We start from the raw sequence: 20,364 nt of genomic DNA, 5'->3' as shown, positions 1-20,364 counted from the left end.
CCCTCTCTCTTCATGTGCTTGGCATGCAGAACAGCTGCTTGTGTCCAGGGCCCATCTGTGAAGAATTTAAGGGAGCCTTCTCCCAGGGGTACCAGCCCAAGGAATGTTCTTCATGCAGAAATCTCCCAGAAACTCAAGATGGCAAAACGTACAATATGACTATATTTCAATCTAGACTTTCTAACAAAAGCTAAAATAGTTGGCTGTTCTTTCTACCTTTACAGCTATTGACGTAGTCTTTGCTTTTAGAATGCGTTGCCAAAAGAAAGTTTCCTGTGTTTATTTCTAGTATGGCATCTCGCTTGAGAATATTTGAGCTTGTGTATAGACAGAAAAAGGAAAAATGGGGGAGGGCTGCTATCTTCTTTGCATTAAAACGTAGATGATTGAAAATTGTGGGTAAATGAGAAATGTGATGGTCCCAGAAGATCTTAAGACATGAATTCATAAGCTTACACAATTCCATGTACTTTCAAAGACATCCTGACAAGCAACTTCTTTTTGTGAGAGCGTTAGTAAATCATTAAAGACAAATACACAAAATTAGAGTTTGAGTTCTTTATTCAGAACTTTGAAAAAAACATCGAAACGTGTAAGCATTTAAAAATTATTTCTGTTGTGACAACTGAAAAATAATGAGTTATTGGAGACTTACTGTGTTACATTTTTGGTACCTAGGAAGGTAAGGTTTGCAATTGAGGCCGCAAAAAGACATGATCAGATTTAAGGTTAGACAAACTCTTAGGAATGAAGGCCCCCAGTGTATTTGAGGGGCATATATGGAGGATACAGTTGTGGGCTGACTTGACCTTGGGTTTCGATATAATAAACAAATCAGAAAGTGATGATAAACATAACCTTGGTGACAAAAAGGCCGTACTGAGCTTCCCAAGCAACTCTTAATAGGACCTGATGTTGATAAAGAACTCCAGATAACAGAAATGCTGTTTATGGTTTTTACAAAGCCTATACTTTTAGAGCACTAATGGATTTTAGTGATGAGAAACTCATAGCTTAAGAATGTGACAATCATGATGAGGCAGTGAAAAGTCCGTTTCCCTAAGGCGCTTAGCATGGACTCTGTAATGAACTAAATACTGGGAAATTTAATTTGAATTTTCCAAACCATGTGCCCAGATATGTATGACTGAAACATGAAACATATTTTCACCTAGCTGTAAAGCAAGTATATTTATTTTTGTCAAGAACTAATAATCTGCTTACACAAAGTCCTCCCTCACCGTGCCTCACTGCTTTTTCTTAAGTGGAAGAACTCTAGAGGAAAAAACTATAGAGTTAATTATCGTGCAACACCATTGATAATTAGAGAAGCTGTATTAATTTTGTGATTAGGGAATAATAAGTGCAAAAGTTATACTGAGTCATGGCTCTTGGTTTTTCCATTTTAAATCTAAGATTGCTGTATTTTTCTTTTCTTTTTGGTTTGAAAAAGAAATTGAATTGCTTTGATAATATCTCTGAAAGAAAATTCCTGTTGGTTAAGATTGATGCTTTATTTCACATCATTAAAATATTTCTTAAGTTGTACTACTTTTCGAAAAGTACTTCCAACAGTAAAAATCTAAGACAACAAAATACCCTCACATACATTAGACCTCAAGGCTGTGATCCACTTTCACTCAAAGACCATATGTGTAGAATGAAACCTTGGAGATCTGATTGACCCGCTGGAAAGAACCAGGCATTTCTAATCATTTAGGCATCTGAAGGGTTAGTCCAGGTCATGAAGACCCAAGCAGTCTGCATATGAAGGCTAATTTTGGAAAAAGCAGGAAAGGGCTGCCTTTGTTTTTTTAAAATTTAATTTGTCTAAGTGCAAATTTCATGGGGGGAACATGCGAACACGAAGGAAGTTGGAACAAGCTAAACATCACAAATTTGTGACCCAGGTGCTTACTCTGTGTGAAAGTTAAAAGGAAAACGACCGTCGTTCACCCTTTCCTCCACAGATGTCTCTATATCATACTTCATGAAAGCCTTATGTTCTGAGCTCTTAACCCTGTCAGGTATGGCCGCAGACTTTCCGAATAGGAGCTTACACCTCCTACTAGTTCTAGAGGCAGCCAAGAGTATCTCCCCACCTTGTTTCCTTTGCTAAGATACCTGAATGTCTATCATTGGTGAGGCCCTAGGTTCCGTTCCCAGCATAAAAATAAAAAGCCAAAGGAGATGTTCAGAAATCAAACGATTTCAACCTGAAACACAGAACATTAGAAACGGGGTTATAACTTGGAATTGTCAACTCGAAATCCCAGGGTCTCAAGACACAGGAAATAGCCCAGAAATTGCAGGTTGCTTGGTCTCAAGCTCTGCCCTAAGCCCAGGGCAGCAGCTTCTCTGCCCAGGAACTGAAGGAAAATTCCTGGGACGTTAGTTGAAGTCCCGTTCCCAGTCCATCCTCTCTCCAGTTTCTGAGCTGCAAATATCATGCTTCTGTTCAAAACAGAGACACTATAAATCTCATCTGGGCTACTTTCTGATCAGACTGCTCCTTCCCTCCGTTTCCACTGACAGGGCACATTGGGGAGGGGCACGACTTGGAGGGGCAGTGCCTCTCTTTTCCTGGCTGTGGTCTTGTCTACTCTCCCTGTTTCTTGTCTTGCTCTCCAGTCGGGACACGTACTTTTAGACTACTTATTCTTGCAATTTGGTGGGGAAGAAGGTGAGTTAATCGTTACAACCTATAAGGATATGCAGCAGTCCTAAAGGGGCGTTTCCAGCCTGTTAAGTAGTTTTTAACCAAGATCCTGAAATTCTTCAAGGAATAGATAATTTAGAAATGACACCAATGGACATGGAGTTTGCTCTAAAACGTGTCTCAGTGCACTTGGATATTCTACCACAGATAGATAAGAGAGCTAATCCTCTACCCCTCATGCATCTTTCACCGTGTACACACTGATGAGCCTTTCCCTGGGGCCTTGAAACACTTCACAGCAGAGGATAAAAATCTTACACAGGCACTTCGCACAAAGGGCTCTGGCAATTGGCAGTACTCAGCATGACCTTTATGCTAGCATTTCCCATAGTTTTAATCACTTTGCCATCACTTGCAGAAGAGGTGACTTTAAAAGTGTCCTATTTAGGGCACGCCTCAGAGCCAAGATGCAGTGTATGTATTCACTGTTCCACATGTTGTCAGAGCAACCAGTGTAGAGCAGTGACAGAAGGTAAAGAGAATAGGTTTCTGCAAAGTGCTAAATAAAAAGCATAGTTCACTGCAATCGTCTACATTTCATGCTAATTCCTTAGTTGCCATTTTCGCAGTTCAGCAACAAATGCTGTATGGGTGAGTTCACTTTTATCCAAAACTTTACTTTTAATTTCTTACCACGATAGTCCCAAAGCCCTGTAAATTCTGTTTTTCAACAGTTTTTCTATCTACATTTGGTTTTTTTTAATGTTGGTTTATTATTTTCCTATAGATGGACTATCATTTGCTACCACTTAATTCAATATAATATCGTAACAGTGTTTTCAATGTATTAATGGATGAAAGGAAAGATTAATTGTTATTTTGTGGGATGCATGGCGTTTATATGATTCAGCAGTGATTATGGTTACTTTGAAAAGATTCAACCTATAGAAAAGTAAATGCAGGTTGTCTAATTCGTCTCTCCAACTGTTAATCTCCTTCTGTTTAAGAGCTAATTGCAGATATCGAGATGCTCATTGTAAAATATTATATTTCCCTCTCAAAATGTGGACACTCTTGCACAAACAGCTAAGAAAAATTAACACTGATAATAATGCTACCAAACACAGCTCCTATTTGAACTCCAAAGTAACCCAATAAAATCCCTTTTTATATCCTCTTCCCAGGAGCTAGCGACGATCTTACACATCATTTAGGCACAGAATACCTTTGCTTTGCCTTTGTTTTTGTTTATTTGTTTGTTTGTTTTTATCTTAAAAGAATTCCTAGTTCTTTTCTTCCTCTCATGATAAAAGAATCCAAATCATTGTTTTATACAGTTCCATTAAATGAACATTTCCTTATAACTAGCTTTAGCTAACGCATTTGGGGGGCAGAGCCATCAGACACAGTACTGGTTCCTACTGAGCCTCAGATCAGGTCCAAGGAATCAGTGAGCCCTGCTTTGGGGAACCATTTGCTTGTAATGTGTTCACTGCATTTTTCACTGTGAACACATTCCTTTTTCCTTCGTGATTAAGAAGAACTCTGTTTGATTCACTGAGACACTCAGACAGCTGTCTTATTCTCCAATGACTCCAATCCCATGACATTTCTGTCCATTAATCATTACAGTGAAATGTCCATGCAGCTTGAAACAATTATTACGTTGGTATTAGTAAATGCTTGTGCTTCAATGTCATCATTTCATCTGCCCTTTTCAGCTGGTGCTAGTCACCTTTCTACTCCTGCTGTGGATTAGAAGGAAAAGATTGTCTTGGTTCATGGTTTAAGTGGTTTTAGTTCACAGTTCTCTGTCTCCTCTGCTTCGGAGCCACAGAAGGTAACCTATCATGGCGGAGTGCAAGGTGAAACAGAGTTGCTAACTTTATGGTGACAAGAAAGGAAGATGGAAGGAACAGAAAAAGGAAAGAATGAAACAGAGAGAGAGAGAGAGTATTCAAAGTCGTGTGCCTTTCTTACTAATGAACTATTGTTTAACCTTGAACATATCAATGGATTCATCCACTGATGACATTTCTGTCCTCCTGTACCAACCACCTTTCATTAGCACCACCAACTGGGAGCTAAGTCATCAACACATGATCCTTTGGTGACATATTCAAACCATAACACACAGACACACACACACACACACACACACACACACACACACACACACACACGACTTGCTCATTTTTCTTCTCTCTAACACTTGAAAACATTATTCATGATTATTAGAATTAATCAATGGATTCATGCTAGGTTCTCTTATCCATCTTAATTTTCTTATTCACTTAATTTTGTCATTAAAAATAATGTTTTGAAAATAATGTGAAGTTATATTGACTGTGAAAAATTACGTTGTAATGTAAAGTTGGAAATTATTAATTTTTGTTTTTATAATATAAATTCTGAGAAGATGAAAAATTTATTAGAGTTCATATATCCAGTAAGGAATGGAGTTCAAAGGTCAAACCACTACCCTTGCATTAGACAAATCCTAAGAATAACAGCCCTGATCTGTTTCTATGCAGAAGTCATGAATTTTCAGCATTTACAAGGTAATTGTGATGAATCATGGGAGCTGAGTGAAGTCTAGCATGAGAATGACAAAATTCAAAGCAACTCAGTGTTAGAGGTTCCACACACTTGGAGTTTACCTTCAGAAAGCCAACTGTAAGGACTCCTGGTAAGAGGAGATTTGAACAACAATGCCAAGCAACCAGAGCTTCCAGGGACTAGGCCACTACCCAAAGACTATACATGGACTGACCCTGGGCTCCAACCTCATAGGTAGCCATGAATAGCCTAGTAAGGGCACCAGTGGAAGGGGCAGCCCTTAGTCCTGCCAAGACTGAACCCCCAGTGAACGTGATTGTTGGTGGGAGGGCGGTAATGGGAGGAGGATGGGGAGGGGAACACCCATAAATGAGGGGAGGGGGTAGGGGGATGTTGGCCTGGAAACCGGGAAAGGGATAACAATTGAAATGTAAATAAGAAATACCCAATTTAAAAAAGGTGGAGAAAAAAAAAAGAGGAGATTTGGCTTTGACTCAAATGGACTTGAGTGACAAGTCAGAGCATCCAGTGATCATGACCTCCTTTCCAGGCTCAGGGATTACCAGAGAATGACTCACCTACGAGAATGACACCTATTCAACTCTAGCATTTTCAACTGTTTTGTGTGATCTAAATTGGGAGCAAGTAAAGGTAAGAAATACTCATTAAAGTTACAACCCAGTGAGCTCAGCCCATGGTGTGACTGAAACTTTGTGATGAGATTGTAAAACTTCACCTAGACCCTTGCTTCAGCACCTTCCTGTCACATCCTGACACCAGAAAATTAAGGCTAAAGATCCAAAAGACAGGATCTTAGAGAAGCCCACTGAGGGACAGAAGAAACAAAAGCAAGAGGAGCAGAGACATGTGCCGGCTCTGGTGTGTTGCTATAGAAAACATTCAATACAGCCCAACTCCTACTTAGACCGGCATAAAATCTCACCCTACATGCATATTTATCTACATTCCTGTTGCCTAATATATCACGTCTAACTTCTAACTTTCAAGAAAAAAAAACACAAGGCGTGCTAAATGGCAGGAAAGGAAAACACAGAATGAAAGAGACTTCTCTTCATGCAGTCATGTTTCGTTCCAGCTGCAATGCAGTGAGGTTGCACCGAACCGTCCTCTCTGTGTTAATGCTGGAAAATCCCATATAGAGCATCTGACTTCCAACTGTAAAACCAACTTAGTCATATAAAATGACAAGAAAGTTCATTATTAATTTGGTACCACCACCACCACCACCAACAACAACAAGATACAATTGTAGAAGTCCAATCCCAACGACTCCTGAGTGAGACAAAAAGTTGAACACTTCCTGAAGGAACAGAGAAACTGTGGTGAAATGCTTACACTCAGGGACCTGATGGTTTGATGCTCTTATCTGTTACCCACTCTGCGTCCTGGCTGACAAAAATCACCATGACCACTGAACAAAAGGGATTCTTTTAGAAACATTTTCCCTTTGGGTAGCATAGCATATTTCTGCTGTGTTTGTGCCCAAATCTCAAACTTGCAGTGGCAAAACACTCAACCTCATGCCCTAATTTCCTGAGAAGATCAGCCCAAAAGTGATTCAGTAACACAGGAAGCTTGTACCCAGACACAAATATAAAACGCAGGTGAGAAAGGACATGGGCATGAGGAAGACAGCCACCTTAACCAAATGTTCCTTGGCACTGTAGGATACCAACAAGAAGCCAGGTACCGTAGGGAACACAGAATCAGGGAAAACTCTTGCCTGAGGAGTTCCTAATCAAATCAGACAAACCAGACACGAACACTGTCCAACAGTCTGGAGTGCAAAGAGCTGGGTTTTACATGGGGAAACCTAAGGTCACTTTGGACTATGAGGATATCAGTTTTACTTCAAGAAGCCGGCTCTCTGTGTTAAATAAGAAGTCTGGGGGAAAATTCTCAGCATACTTTCTTGTGATGTCTATCTGTGTATCACTCAGGGGGCTGGTTTTCTAAGGGAATAAGGTTCAGTTTCAATTTTTTTTCTGCAACGTTGTTTAGGATAAGTTTGTAAATTACATAAATCTACCAGTCTTGTATACTGGGAAAAGAAGAAAAACCTCAGAAGATCAGAGCCATAGGGAGAGATTTGATGTTCTAAATGTGAATATATCATAGAGTGGCCTCTGGAATCCAGCTTCTTCTGAACCTGTATACACACATCAGCCATTAATGCTGTATCTGCCCTCAGCAAGACTCTGCCCAGAGCAACAAAGGTGGTACAAGCGATTTTCATGAGTGAATCTGTTTTTTTTTTTTTTTTTTTGGCAGCAGGCTGTCTTAATCTGGATCACTATGAATGTGATATTCATAAGATAGGGAAGTGGATGCCCCTGCTTACATGGGATTAAAGTTTAAAACCCAGTATCGTGCATGAGTCCTCCTACAGTACTTACTCTCACTGTAGAGCTTAACACTGTGTGCTAAATTCATTTTCTATTAGTCCCTCCTCACACTAGTCATGACAAGACCAGTGATAGATTCCAGTATAAATTTGTAATTGATAAATGCCAATAAGCAGGCATGGGGAACATGTAGACTGCTAACTGTATGCGGCCACATGTTGCAGAGGACAGCTATGGATGTAGCCCCACATGAAATCCTAAATTTACATTCATTAAAATATTGTCCTTTTTTGTAATTTTTTTATAACTTGTTCTTGCATTTCTTAAGAATAATCTTCGTGGATACCAACGTTGTGTTACAATGTCAAAAGGTAGGATATACGCCAGCTTGAACTGAATTAAACCCATACTTGGCATTCCCAAGTCGAACTCAAGTATGACAATTTAAAATTTTTTCACAGTGATTGCCAATGTCTTATTTTTTTAAGGCAGGATATAGATCCCAGCCTTATATTTAAATATCTCAATTAGCTTTAGAGTTAAATAATGATTACAAGAATTGCTACTCCAAAATTATTATCTATTCCATAGCTTCATCTACATTACAAAATATGAGCTACAGACATGATATTAGGTCATTCTATTATTTTAAGGAGTATATCAATAATTCTGCAATTTAAACTCAGAAAAATGTCTGAAGAAAAGTCTCAGCAAATATAAATATCATGTGTTATCTAAACAATAGCTTTATTTCCTTAACATTCTTTTAAGATCTTATAGATTTTTTTTGGCAAAGGAAATAACACTAAGGAAACAGTGTTTGAATGTAGTAAAATAGACTGGCTTCCAGTATTAGATTTCGACTGAGACAGTGTTGGTGTCTATAAGCTGATGAAGGACAGAAGACCAGAAGAAACGTGCCCTGAATGTCATGTAAACATGTTAGTCCCTACAACCCTGCCAAAGCTAACATTCCTGAAGCTAATGTGAGTTAAAGTCCCCGCCACACACATGTGGGTTATTCTCCTGCCCTGTGAAACTAGGGCATGGGAAAAGTTGGGACTTCTGGAAATCTCAAACAGCTAGAAAGGAAATATTTCTTTTATAGACAATTCTATGAGAAGAAATTATAATTCAATCTTACGTTAGCTTCTAATAACTAAAATTTAAGGGAAATGCTGCCTCATTAAGCTGATGGATGTTCTAAGAAATGGAGTAAGCCTACGTTGACCTTGCCTCCTTGAAAGATTCCCAGTCCACGCTTAAACATAACTATTTTTACACATTTGAGGTAGGTTTCATGCATTTAACTTCATTAGTAAAGAGAAAGGTATATGCCATGGAGATAGTCCTTATAGGAAACAGAAACCCTAGAGCAGCAAAGCTCAACCTTTCTAATGCTCAACCCTTTAATACAGTTCCTCATGTTGTGGTAACCGCCAACCGTAGAATTATCTCATTGCTGCTTCATAACCATGGTTTTGCTGCTGTTATAAATCACAATGTAAATATCTGATATGCAGGATATCTGATAGGTGACCCCATTACTACATCCTGCTGTCTCGGCCTTCTTTTTCCTTCTCTTTGTGGTCTCTTTGGAGATCCCCTACTCAATTCTAAGGCCCACCTTCCTATCAGTTCTACTCAGTCATAAGCCCCTGTCATGTATTGACAAACCAGGAGTTAAATTGGGATGGGAGGCAAGGCTTGCACAACAAAAGCCAGTGAATTGCTTGTCTGGATGGCAACCAGATCTTGGGATTCAGAATTAAGCATTTGTATACACAGCACTAGACAAACACCCAACAGTGTTTATCACATCAATAGCAAGCAAGCTAAGGTAGTGGGACAGCTTCATCTTCTTAATCCATTGTAAGCATCACCTTCTTCATTTCCACTAGTTAGTCACTTCGAAACTATTATCTGAATGAAGTCACAGAATATGTAAACTTTGGGGCTCCCCAACCCCATGTAGTGTAGTTCTCTGGGGATCTATCAAGTTTGTGTTTATCAACATTATTTTCTCATTTTTCCACCTGAAAATATATGCTATAATTATACTGCGGTTTGTTAGACAATTCACTTGTTAGAAAACATGTAGGCCATTTTCAGTTTTTACTTAATATGAAGAGATTTGCCACAAGCATTCACGGAGAAGCCTTTATGTAAAAGTAGGACTTCATTTCCCTAGGGTAAATGTCCAGAGCTGCAATTGCTTGGCCTTGGGGGAGTGCGTGTGTCCTGAGAGACCGGACCCTGGGCTCAGACTCAGTCTTAGAGAACCCGACCTAAGGTTGAACTCGAGTTACTCGCCAACAAGTCTGAGTCTAGCACCAGTTTCCAGGTTACTCCCCAACAAACCTGCGCAGAGCACTGGTTTCCAGGGTTACAAGTCTGCCCCTGGCACTTTACTTCCTAACAACCACCAATCAGGAGGAAAGCAGACGTCAAGTTTATGGTTTGGGTCCCAGCACCAGGCACTTACTATAAAGGGCAGCACAATTCTGCAATAGCTCCCCAATCAGATGTGAAGAAACCCTCTTGCTTGTTTGCTTACCTCCATAAATGCTTGCTTAAAATTGGGCTCCGGGCTTCACCTTTCTGTCCTGCTGTGTCAGGGTCAGTGGTGAGCCCTGGCTTAAACTTAAATAAAAAGACTCTAGTGCTATTGCATTGGACTTGCTCCTTGGTGGTCTTTTGCGGTTCAAGAATGGGCACCACAGTTCAACTCTCGTGTTACATTTGCACCAGTCAGATAAGAATGTCCTATTCTACCCACAGTCTTTGAAAAATTTGGTATCATCACAATTATTTTATTGTCACAACTCTAATAGGCATGCAGCAATATATCCCTTTGGTTTAATACATCTTTATTAAAAGCTGCTAATATTATTTTATCATGATTATATCTGTCTATACATCTTCAGTGCTAAAGTCTTCATGCTCTTTACCAATGTTCCTCTGAGTTCATGGGATATTGGTTCTATTATACCCTATGGGTATGAATGTTTAAAGATGCTTAAGTCCATTATATAAAATGTACAGTGAAGTCTTTGTATACTCTTGTATACCTTAAATACCTATACTCTGCATGCTGACTTATCTGACACAAATATTAGGTTAATAGTAGTGTATGATTTAGGCACCAACAAAGAAAATTCAGCACTAATATACCTTTTTCCCCTCTTAAATATTTTCTATCAGTGTTTGAATCTGTGAACACCAAGCTCATGTATACAGAGAACCAATTCTATTTGACTTTTGATTTTTACAGTTCAGTTCTGAGAGTTTCTTGTATTGTAGATATTAATCAAATATATGACTTAGTGACATTTTCTCCCAGCTGGCATGTGAGTTTTTTAAATCCTTAATATTTTACACGCAACACAAAATGTTAACTTTAGCAAGAAATGAATTACCAGTCTATCTTTTAATGATGGTGACTGTTAAGTCTACAAAGTCTTTGCCTCAACTCAGGGATTTATAACTATGCTCTATTTTGAGTTAATTTTTGTATAAGGCATGATATTTAGGTTGACACCAACAGTTTTGTCTGTAAGTGGACAACTGGCACATCATTTTATTTATTTATTTATTTATTTATTTATTTATTTATTTATTTATTTTTGAGACAGGGTCTCTGGGTTGACCTGGAACTCACACTATGTGCCAGGATGACCTTGAACTCACAAAGACCTACCTGTGCCTGACTCCTAGCTGCTAGGATTAAAGGTATTCACCACCATGGCCAGTATTCATCAACAGATCTTAAAACGAAGAAATAAACACATGTGCAAATGAAAACAAGCCCCAAAACAGTAGCTTTCCTCCATTGAAATGACTTTCATGTTAACAATTTGACGTACTTTGTTGTGGGTTTGCTTTTGGTTCCTATATTCCACTCATTTAATTTTGCTATCTACTTTTTACACAGATCAAACAATCCTGATTACCGGAGAGGAGAGGATGTCATGAAATTGGCCAACTAACTTCTTTCATTTTCTTTCTTCCCCAACATAGTTAGTTTAATTTTTGACATTCTATAAGCATACAATAGTAGACTTATACTTATCTACATAAAGTTATGGAGGTGTTTTAAGCTTAAATGAGCTAAAATTCTGTATTAGACTGAGAGATTTGACATTAGTGTATTGACGTACTCAATTTATAAATATAGTATGTTTCTTTATTCTTGCTTTTGACTTATTTTTATAATTTTATTTTGAAATTTTCAGCATGTAAATTCTATTTAAATTTTATATATATATACTTAAGCTTATCACTTTCACTAAAGCAAGATGAATTTATTTTAATATAAACTTAATTTATTTAATTTCAATTTCCATTGTCATTATATGGGAATACTTTTGATTTTTTTTTGTTTATTATTGTCGTGATAGCCTTGTTGAAATCACTTATTAGCTCAATGAATTTGTTTTGGGAGTACTCCTTGAGGTTTGCTATGATTAGAAAACATTCAGGCTTCTCCCAAAGTGCCTTCCAGGACAGGGTTTCGGCTTAACATCTCTAAGCAGTACTCTGGTACCAAGGTGAAATTTCACAGAGTTCTTTCTCTGCCATTACTTATAGTTCACTGAATGTGTTCTGCTGGTGTGGGAGCAACAGTGTAGTGGTCTAAAGGTCAGACTGCATGGAATTGAATTCCGGCTTATTCACACACTAGGATGTAACCTTGTTTAAGTTTCCTAACCTCTCTAAATTTTATCTCTTAATCTAGATAACAATGGCTCTTTCCCATCAGAATACATAGCATCTAACTGGACCAAGAACTTCGCACAAAGATTGACATAGGGTAAGTACATTTTACGAATTAGTTTGTTATTAAGATGCATTATATCCTAACATGCTATATATCAGATTGAATATGTCATATACTTACCGCTCCTCTCTGAATTTTATTATTGCCTTGGAATACATTTAAGATTTTCTTTTCTTTTCTTTTCTTTCTTTCTTTCTTTTTTTTTTTTTTTTTTGGTATTTCCTTCAACTAAGAGAGAATTCCCATAATCTGTGCTGGTAAAAATTCTTTTACTCTGTGTTAATATAGTCTCCAATTGTTGCTTTGGTCAACACATTCCACATGGATGTTGGACAGTGAAAACAAATTCATTTGTTTCCTGAAATACGTCTGTGAGAAGGGAATGAACAATTTCTGATAGACCAGGTTAATTCTAGATGGATGGGGCAGCCTTTCACAGGTAGAAGTTTCCAGAAGAGCTGTCCGTACTCCGCACATTTACATAGCTTCTTTTCTCACTTTGGCAGCGTAGGCTTGATTCTAAACATACCATGAAATAAGCTGTATATTTGGCTCCAAGATTATTCTATTGGTCCAAAATGGCATCAACATCATTAACTAAATACACATTGACTTGGAAGCACAGAGAGAAGGAATTCGAGTGAAAAAAGTCAGTTTTAATGCCAACATTTTAGTTCTATTTCAGTGCTGCTGCAGCCACAGGAACAAACCCAAGGCAGGCAAGATGCAGGTGGCTCTCATGCTAGGTGTTAGGAAGATCAGGAGTTGTAGGGGCAAACAGAGCAGCTCTGTTTGTGAGTCCTGCTTTGTTGAAAGAAGATGTGATCCTCAACCTTGAGTTTACTCTCCTTCCTTAAAATTCCTCCTGTTACTTCTTTTTCCCTCTGTTTTGAATTTTGTCCCTGTAGTGACAGCAGTAGGTTTCCAAAGAGTCCTCACTAGTATCATGCTTTCTCCCTGTAGACTTCTGGTAAGTTAGCCTCCCTTTTTGTTATTTATGAGGTGACAACTGGTCCCAGAGGACTACACATCGTTTCCTCCCAAACACACTGAAAACAAAGCAAGGAGAATCCCAAGGCAGTCCTGAAAAGCACATTGTTCTCTGTGTTATTTGCTCAAGTCATCCTGTCGAGCATATGGTAATGGAATTAATAGCAACTCTTGATTTTCCTAATAAGGCAAAGCAAAGGTGACTGAAGGTTTAATTAAACAAATGCCAGTGGTATTCTAAATAGATTCAATACAAACATTTTACCCTTTTAGGATGTGCGTTTTAACAAAGAGCATTATGATGCTTTTTGTTTTTGCTTTGACTTCTTTCTAAGGATACACACACACACACACACACACACACACACACACACACACACACCTACATACTGCTGTTCTGTTTCTATTCAGGAAAATATTAACTTATGTATAGATCCCTTCCCAAGAACCCAGTACAATATGAGACTACTTCAGGAAAAAGCATGACATTGTGAGTATTAGTAGATTAAGATTGGGATCCTGGTTGAGGATTTAGCTCAGTGGTAGAGCACTTGCCTAGCAAGCACAAGGCCCTGGGTTCGGTCCCCAGCTCTGAAAAAAAAAATAAAAAAAAGATTGGGATCCTATGTAGAACTGGACTTAGTATTTTTTTCTTTTATTGAAATAGACTTTATTCTCACATAACATACTCTGATTATGATTTTCCCTCCCTCTACTTCTCCCAATTTCTTCCCCATCTTCCTTCTATCCAGATTCACTTTCCATCTCTCATTAGAAGAAGGCAAACAGGCTTTTATAGGATAATAATAAAATAATAAGATAAAACAAAACTAATACATTAGAATTGGACAAAACAAACAGAAAGAAGAATCTAAGAGAAGGCACCAGAAACAGAGACCCACTTTTTTGCACTCTCAGGAATCCCATAAAAATGCCAAACTGGAAGCCATAATATATCTGCAATTTTTAACGCATGTTTCTAAGCATTCTGTTGATAGATATGAAAGTTATATCCGACAAAATAAAATTATACTATAAAATTCTTTTATACCTTAAAGGATTAGCCAATCATGACCACTTTAATGACAGTCAAAATAACTATAATATCACTTAGTGGCTTCAAAGTATTTACAGTGGTTTCTTTAACTAAGTTCTAGATTATGTATGTATTGCGAATTGTTTTTAATTATTTTCCAAGGAATTATTCAAAAACAATTCCAAACTGAGTTGGATATGTCTATCTTTGTGGAAATTATCTGTTATTTCCTAGGGGAAAGTTCCTAGAAATGGAATTGCTGGAGCCAGTAGGAAGCGTTTTGGATGGGAGTAGCATATACTGAGAATTTGCCATCCAGATACTCTGTATTAAGCTATGTTTCTAAGAACTGTCTGTGAAAGCACTGGTTTCCTTATACAATATCATTCTCCAGTGACATTAGGCTTCTGATTTTTTGCCAAACTGGTTACTGGAAAACAGCACTTGTGCATTGCATTAGAATATCATTCACCATTTGATAACTTCTCCCCGCATCTCTGTCTCTGTCTCTGTCTCTGTCTCTCTCTGTCTCTCTCTGTCTGTCTGTCTGTCTCTGTCTCTCTGTCTCTCTGTCTGTCTGTCTGTCTGTCTCTCTCTTTCTCTGTATGTGTGTGTGTTTGTGTGTGTGTGTGTGTGTGTGTGTGTGTGTGTGTGTGAGTGAGTGATAGCAGATGGATCCCATTGTCCTAGCATACTAAGCATATGATCTAACATTGACCTCTATCATTCCAAGCCTATTACTTGGTACAACTTTTATTATTACTTTTAATGCTTAAATTTTATTCTAGATGTTTGCAGAGCCAGTGGATTACTAAAGTTTGACATATTTTAAATGTAGAATGATTTTTAAGCTCATCAATTTCTTTTAAAATCAGAATATCTGGTAGACTTTCTCTGTAGAAAATTTGTGCTTTTTTTTTAGACTTTTCTTAATCTTCTTCTTTGAAAAAGAAGAGCATAGATTGCATAGTTGAATAGTAATTTTATATTTTGCATATAATGTTCTACTATTTCCTGGTGTCTTTATGATATAAGTACTGAACGAATCATTAGAATGCTTCTCTCCTTCTTTAAAAGGGGAACAAGAATACCCTTGGGAGGGAATAGGGAGGCAAAGTTTAGAACAGAGGCAGAAGGAATACCCATTCAGAGCCTGCCCCACATGTGGCCCATACATATACAGCCACCAAACTAGATAAGATGGATGAAGCAAAGAAGTGCAGGCTGACAGGAACCGGATGTAGATCTCTCCTGAGAGACACAGCCAAAATACAGCAAATACATAGGTGAATGCCATCATTAAACCACTGAACTGAGAACGGGACCCCCGTTGAAGGAATCTTAGAAAGGATTGAAAGAGCTTGAAGGGGTTTGAGACCCCATATGAACAACAATGCCAACCAACCAGAGCTTCCAGGGACTAAGCCACTACCCAAAGACTATATGTGGACTGACTCTGGGCTCCAACCTCATAGGTAGCGATGAATAGCCTAGTAAGAGCACCAATGGAAGGGGAAGCCCTTGGTCCTGCCAAGACTGAACCCCCAGTGAACGTGATTGTTGGGGGGAGGGCGGTAATGGGGGGAGGATGGGGAGGGGTAGGAGTTAGGGGGATGTTGGCCTGGAAACCGGGAAAGGGAATAACAGTCAAAATGTAAATAAGAAATACCCAATTTAATAAAGATAAAAAAATAAGATAAATAAAAAGAAAATTTTGTCTACTTTATTTAAGCAATAATACACAATGGTAGTAAAACTTTCCGACTGCAAGAGACATCATATCCCTATTTGATGTGTATGTCTCATTTGAGTGTATGTCTTCCTGGAATCCAGAGTTTGAACTACTAATTACTAACAATATGCTGGCTTCACTTTAGTGGTCTGGCAATAGTGATCAAAGTCAGTTCTATCTAAATAATGAAAGGTGTATCATTAACACCATCACATGATACAACTAATTAGTAGTGTTTTATCCCCACACAGTGAGAAGAGATAGAATCATTTGTTATTTTTCTTCATTCAGTTCCCTTTTTCTCTACCAGACTTCTGCTTGAGCCAGTCATGCAGTGCATGATGGTTTGTGTGAGAGCTGATACCCTTCTTTTCCCACAGGCATTTATCCATCCCTGTTCTGTTTTTCTTCATCTTAAGGGTAATATGTGATATGCCAGGCCCAATTCATTACTCAGGCGGAGCCTGCAAATTCTTCAGAAGTCAGAACACTGGTGTTTGTGGTTCTATGGTCTTTGCTCTCTGCCCTTTGGGACCTGAGAGTGAGAGAGGCTGTTACACTGGGAAACACAGACTCTGCTGTCTCTCAAGCCACCAGTCCTGAAGCAATAGTTCAAAAGCTAGCCTTTCCCTCTCTTCTACAGCAACAGCACAGCAGCTAGGGTGTAGATAGTGCTTCTGATTATTTACAGGCTCATGGAGCCCACGGAATGGGTGCATAACTGTCCACAAACGTCTCCAAGTATTCCTTACAATTTAATCTCCATTTGCATTTTTTCACGGCAATAAAATTTTCCATTATAAGAGGGAACCCTTGGCTGTCTCATGAAATGCAGAAAAATACATATTTTTCCTCATATCTTCTCTTCCCCAAGACTAGCACAGAGTCGGGATTCTTCAGACCTACAATTACACTGATTCATACAAAGAGACTTTGTTTGCTCATTTAGTAATTATTTAATAAGAGCTGAATTTAGGCCAGATACTACTGGAGGCTTAAAGTGATAAACCAGATGAGAGACCCCCCCCACATGGTGACATTATAAGAGAAAGAAACAAGGAGCAGACAATCTAATACGTGAGATTACTAATGTCTGCCACGAATCGGGAGATGCTGGGAATCGATACTTGCACATGAATGTGAGCGAAGGGTGATGGCTCAGCAGAGATGAACGAGGAGTGGTGACCAGTTCTACATAGATCTGGAGGAGAGGACATCACTCAACAGAAGAAGAACTTCTAAGAAGGAGATTAGGCTAAGAAGTCTAATCTAAAAGGAGAAATTTAGAGTAATTTAGAGAAATTTAGGGGTCAATGAAAAAAGAAAACATAGAAAAGATAGAGACAGATCCTATCAAACTTTATAGACTAGGAGGACAAAGACTCAGGAATTTTTTTTTATAAATATAGTAAAAGGTTATGAAAAGTTTGATACAAGTGTCCCTAGATTTCTTTGCCAGAAGCCTGACTCTAGGGATCTTATCAGGCACATTTGTTCACTCACCTCCCTTGAGAGCCTAATTAAGAGAGCTGAAGCAGGAAGGCAGCTTCTCTAGAAAACCATCCTCTGCCTTCAGACAACAGCTCTGTGATCTACAAGGAAGGAAAAAATGCAGAGAACCATGTGGCATGCATATACATGTAAGTTCTGGTCACATGGCGGTCTGTCTGCAGATTTGGTTCTGTGGGGCCTCCCAAGGTGTTCTTCTTGAGAAGTATCTGTTTCTACCTCAGAGTGATTACTGATACAAACAAGTGCAGGGTTTGCCTGTCAGACTCTCTATTTCAAAGACCCCAACAATGTTGTGCAAGAAATTGAAGCAAAACTTTGTGTTTTCGTGGTTTTAGTAGTGTCTTCTGTGTAGATTAAAGAGGAGCATAGACAAAGGGAAACACCAGCTAGAAGACTTGTGCAATAAAGACAGCATCATGTAACTCACCCCAGTATGAGTATGGTAGAAATGAACACAGGTGGAATACATTTTTCAGGTGCATCCCAAAGCATTTTTCGGTGGGGACTGATAATTACTCCTAGTGGGGATGCAGAGGGTAGAGAAAGGATTAGGTGATGCAAATCTCACCTGAGCAATGAGGAAAACAGTAATAATGGGTACCAACACGGCACAGAATCAAGAAAGAACAGCTGATGTGTGGGAGGACTTAAGGTGTCTGTTAGACACGCATCTAAGTGCCTATTGGCTGCAATGTTGGGTTCAGTGGGACTTGGTTAAGGTTTTAGTTCGAGAGGTATCTTTTGATGGGGTGAGCTGCAAGTGAAGAGGCTGCTAACTGAGATCACACACGATTTACACGGGTGGGTGTAGAGGATCTTCTGATCCAATCATCTTTCTTGCTTTCAGTGTGGTGGCTTTTTATTATTCTGTCCATTCTGTTCATTTATACTCTGCCCTCCCTCTGTACAGCAGCATTTTCTCAAACACTGTGAGAGTTCATCCTCCTGGTATTCATCTGCGCTGGGATCTTGAAAGGCTCCACATTTGAGACGTTCTTAAGCCCAATGGACTACTATTGTCACCTTCTCACCAGCTAGCTTTTCTCGACCCATTCTCTTAAAAGCTTCTCTTTGCTTAGTCAAACATCCATCTTCCTTCTCACCTTGGATCCCTTCCCCCTGCTCCCTGTCACATCTTATATGAGACTCGGGTCTCCCCTCCCCTTCTTCTCTACCTTCCCCTCTCTGGTTCTCTAAATCATTTGAGCTTTGCTTTCAGGATCACTTTAATGTAGACTGCATGGTCTTGATAGTTGTCTTAAAAACATTTCTTTTCTTATATTTACATCTGTTCACCCTTTCCTTTCCTCACCCAATGTCGCGCGCCCAACGTCTTGCCAGTAAGAACGACAATCGGCAACAGGATTCTTCTGCGAACAAGCCTTTACTGTACAGCTCTCTTGAACAGGGACAGGGGACCCCGAGCGGCAAAGTCGCTCGCCTTATATACACAACAGTATGCTAATTAATAATCTCTCAGGGATTGGTGGGGCACGGGTCACCCCACTGTCACCCCACTACTTGTCCTCCAGGGATTGGTGGAAAATGAATCACCTCACAAGCATGGTATCGCCCCTCATTAGCATATTAACGGCCAACTGACACCTGGTGCAAAACCTGCGCATGCGCAGTACCGTTGTTCACCACTGGAGGGCGCCCTACAACCCAACCCTGTAGTATATACTTAAAACATCATAACATTTTGGGGGACTAGAAACTAGACATGATCCTGGATAATCAATAATTGCTTTTTGAAGGAATTAATTATATAAATGTGTTTTGAAATGTATCATATAAAGCAACCTGATCTTAAAGAACAAAATCAAGCAGGTAAACCTTATGTGGGATAAAATAAAATGACACAAAGAACCTTGGCTTTCAGGACAGACTTATTAAACAAAGAGCTTGGGTTCCATATTGTAAATTTTCGTGATTTGGCTGGCTCTTTGTCTGGGCCCCACAGAATTATGAAATGCTTTTACTTCCTCTCAAATACTAATTTCTTTAAAAAGCCGAAATTAATCACTCTTACATGAACATATCCTACTACCTGTTTGTATTGCTTTGTTTCCTTCCTTTGAATTAGAACAAAGGTTTCCAAATGTAAACCAGTGGTTGAGCATCTTGCCCAAGCCTAAAGTCTACATCTACAGAATCAATTCATAGGATTCTCTGAACCAGTTTCTGAAAGGAAAAAGAAAAAAAAAAAAGAAAAAGAAAAAGAAAGAGAAAAGAAAAGAAAAAGTACTGACGTTAAGCAACATTGAATTGTGATAATTCACACATCGGCATAGCTTCTTTGAGCATTTCAGCTGAAACTGGAGAAAGAAAAACAAAGCATACTTTATACTTCATTGTTTAGCCACAAATAATGAAAGAGTTAAGAACATAGCAGATATATACACTGCCTTGAGTCCATGCAGAGAATTTATACAGTATGAAGCAAACCACACAGCATCTCTGTGCAGACTCTACGCTGGTTCTCAGGGAATGAGGGACAGGAGGAGCTCTACAGGGCAGCCCACTGAGCTGTGTCCTCTGGGATGTCCCACCCTACCTGTTCCTAGTGCCTTTCATGTCCTCCATATTCCTGCTGTTTGACAAGTCATCTCTTCAACCTTAGTGACCTCTTCCACAATGGCCAAACTTCAGGTAGATTGAACGACAGTCCTTTGAAAGTCATTATGATGCACGTCCATTGAATCTATTTCAGGTTTTCAGCCTTTAGCT

At 38.9% G+C, this 20,364-nt stretch overlaps 1 long non-coding RNA gene across 5 annotated transcripts in view; it reads left to right on the top strand.

Moving 5' to 3' along the window:
* LOC148002574 (uncharacterized) overlaps positions 1–20,364 on the top strand; it is a 186,915-nt gene that overhangs the window by 100,455 nt on the left and 66,096 nt on the right. For 3 of the 5 annotated variants that reach the window (XR_015633390.1, XR_015633392.1, XR_015633391.1), the window contains one exon: positions 12,323–12,397. This is a non-coding gene — a long non-coding RNA (uncharacterized LOC148002574). Of the gene's footprint in view, positions 1–5,768; positions 5,870–12,322; positions 12,398–20,364 lie in introns of all 5 variants that reach the window. The other 2 variants (XR_015633396.1, XR_015633394.1) reach the window with 1 other exon arrangement.

The sequence above is a fragment of the Rattus norvegicus genome, chromosome 11 (genome assembly GCF_021556685.1).
Source record: "Rattus norvegicus strain SHRSP/BbbUtx chromosome 11, alternate assembly SHRSP_T2T, whole genome shotgun sequence".
Lineage (NCBI taxonomy): Eukaryota > Metazoa > Chordata > Mammalia > Rodentia > Muridae > Rattus > Rattus norvegicus.
Note: the sequence above shows the minus strand (reverse complement) of the source record. Positions and strands in the feature narration are given on the sequence as shown.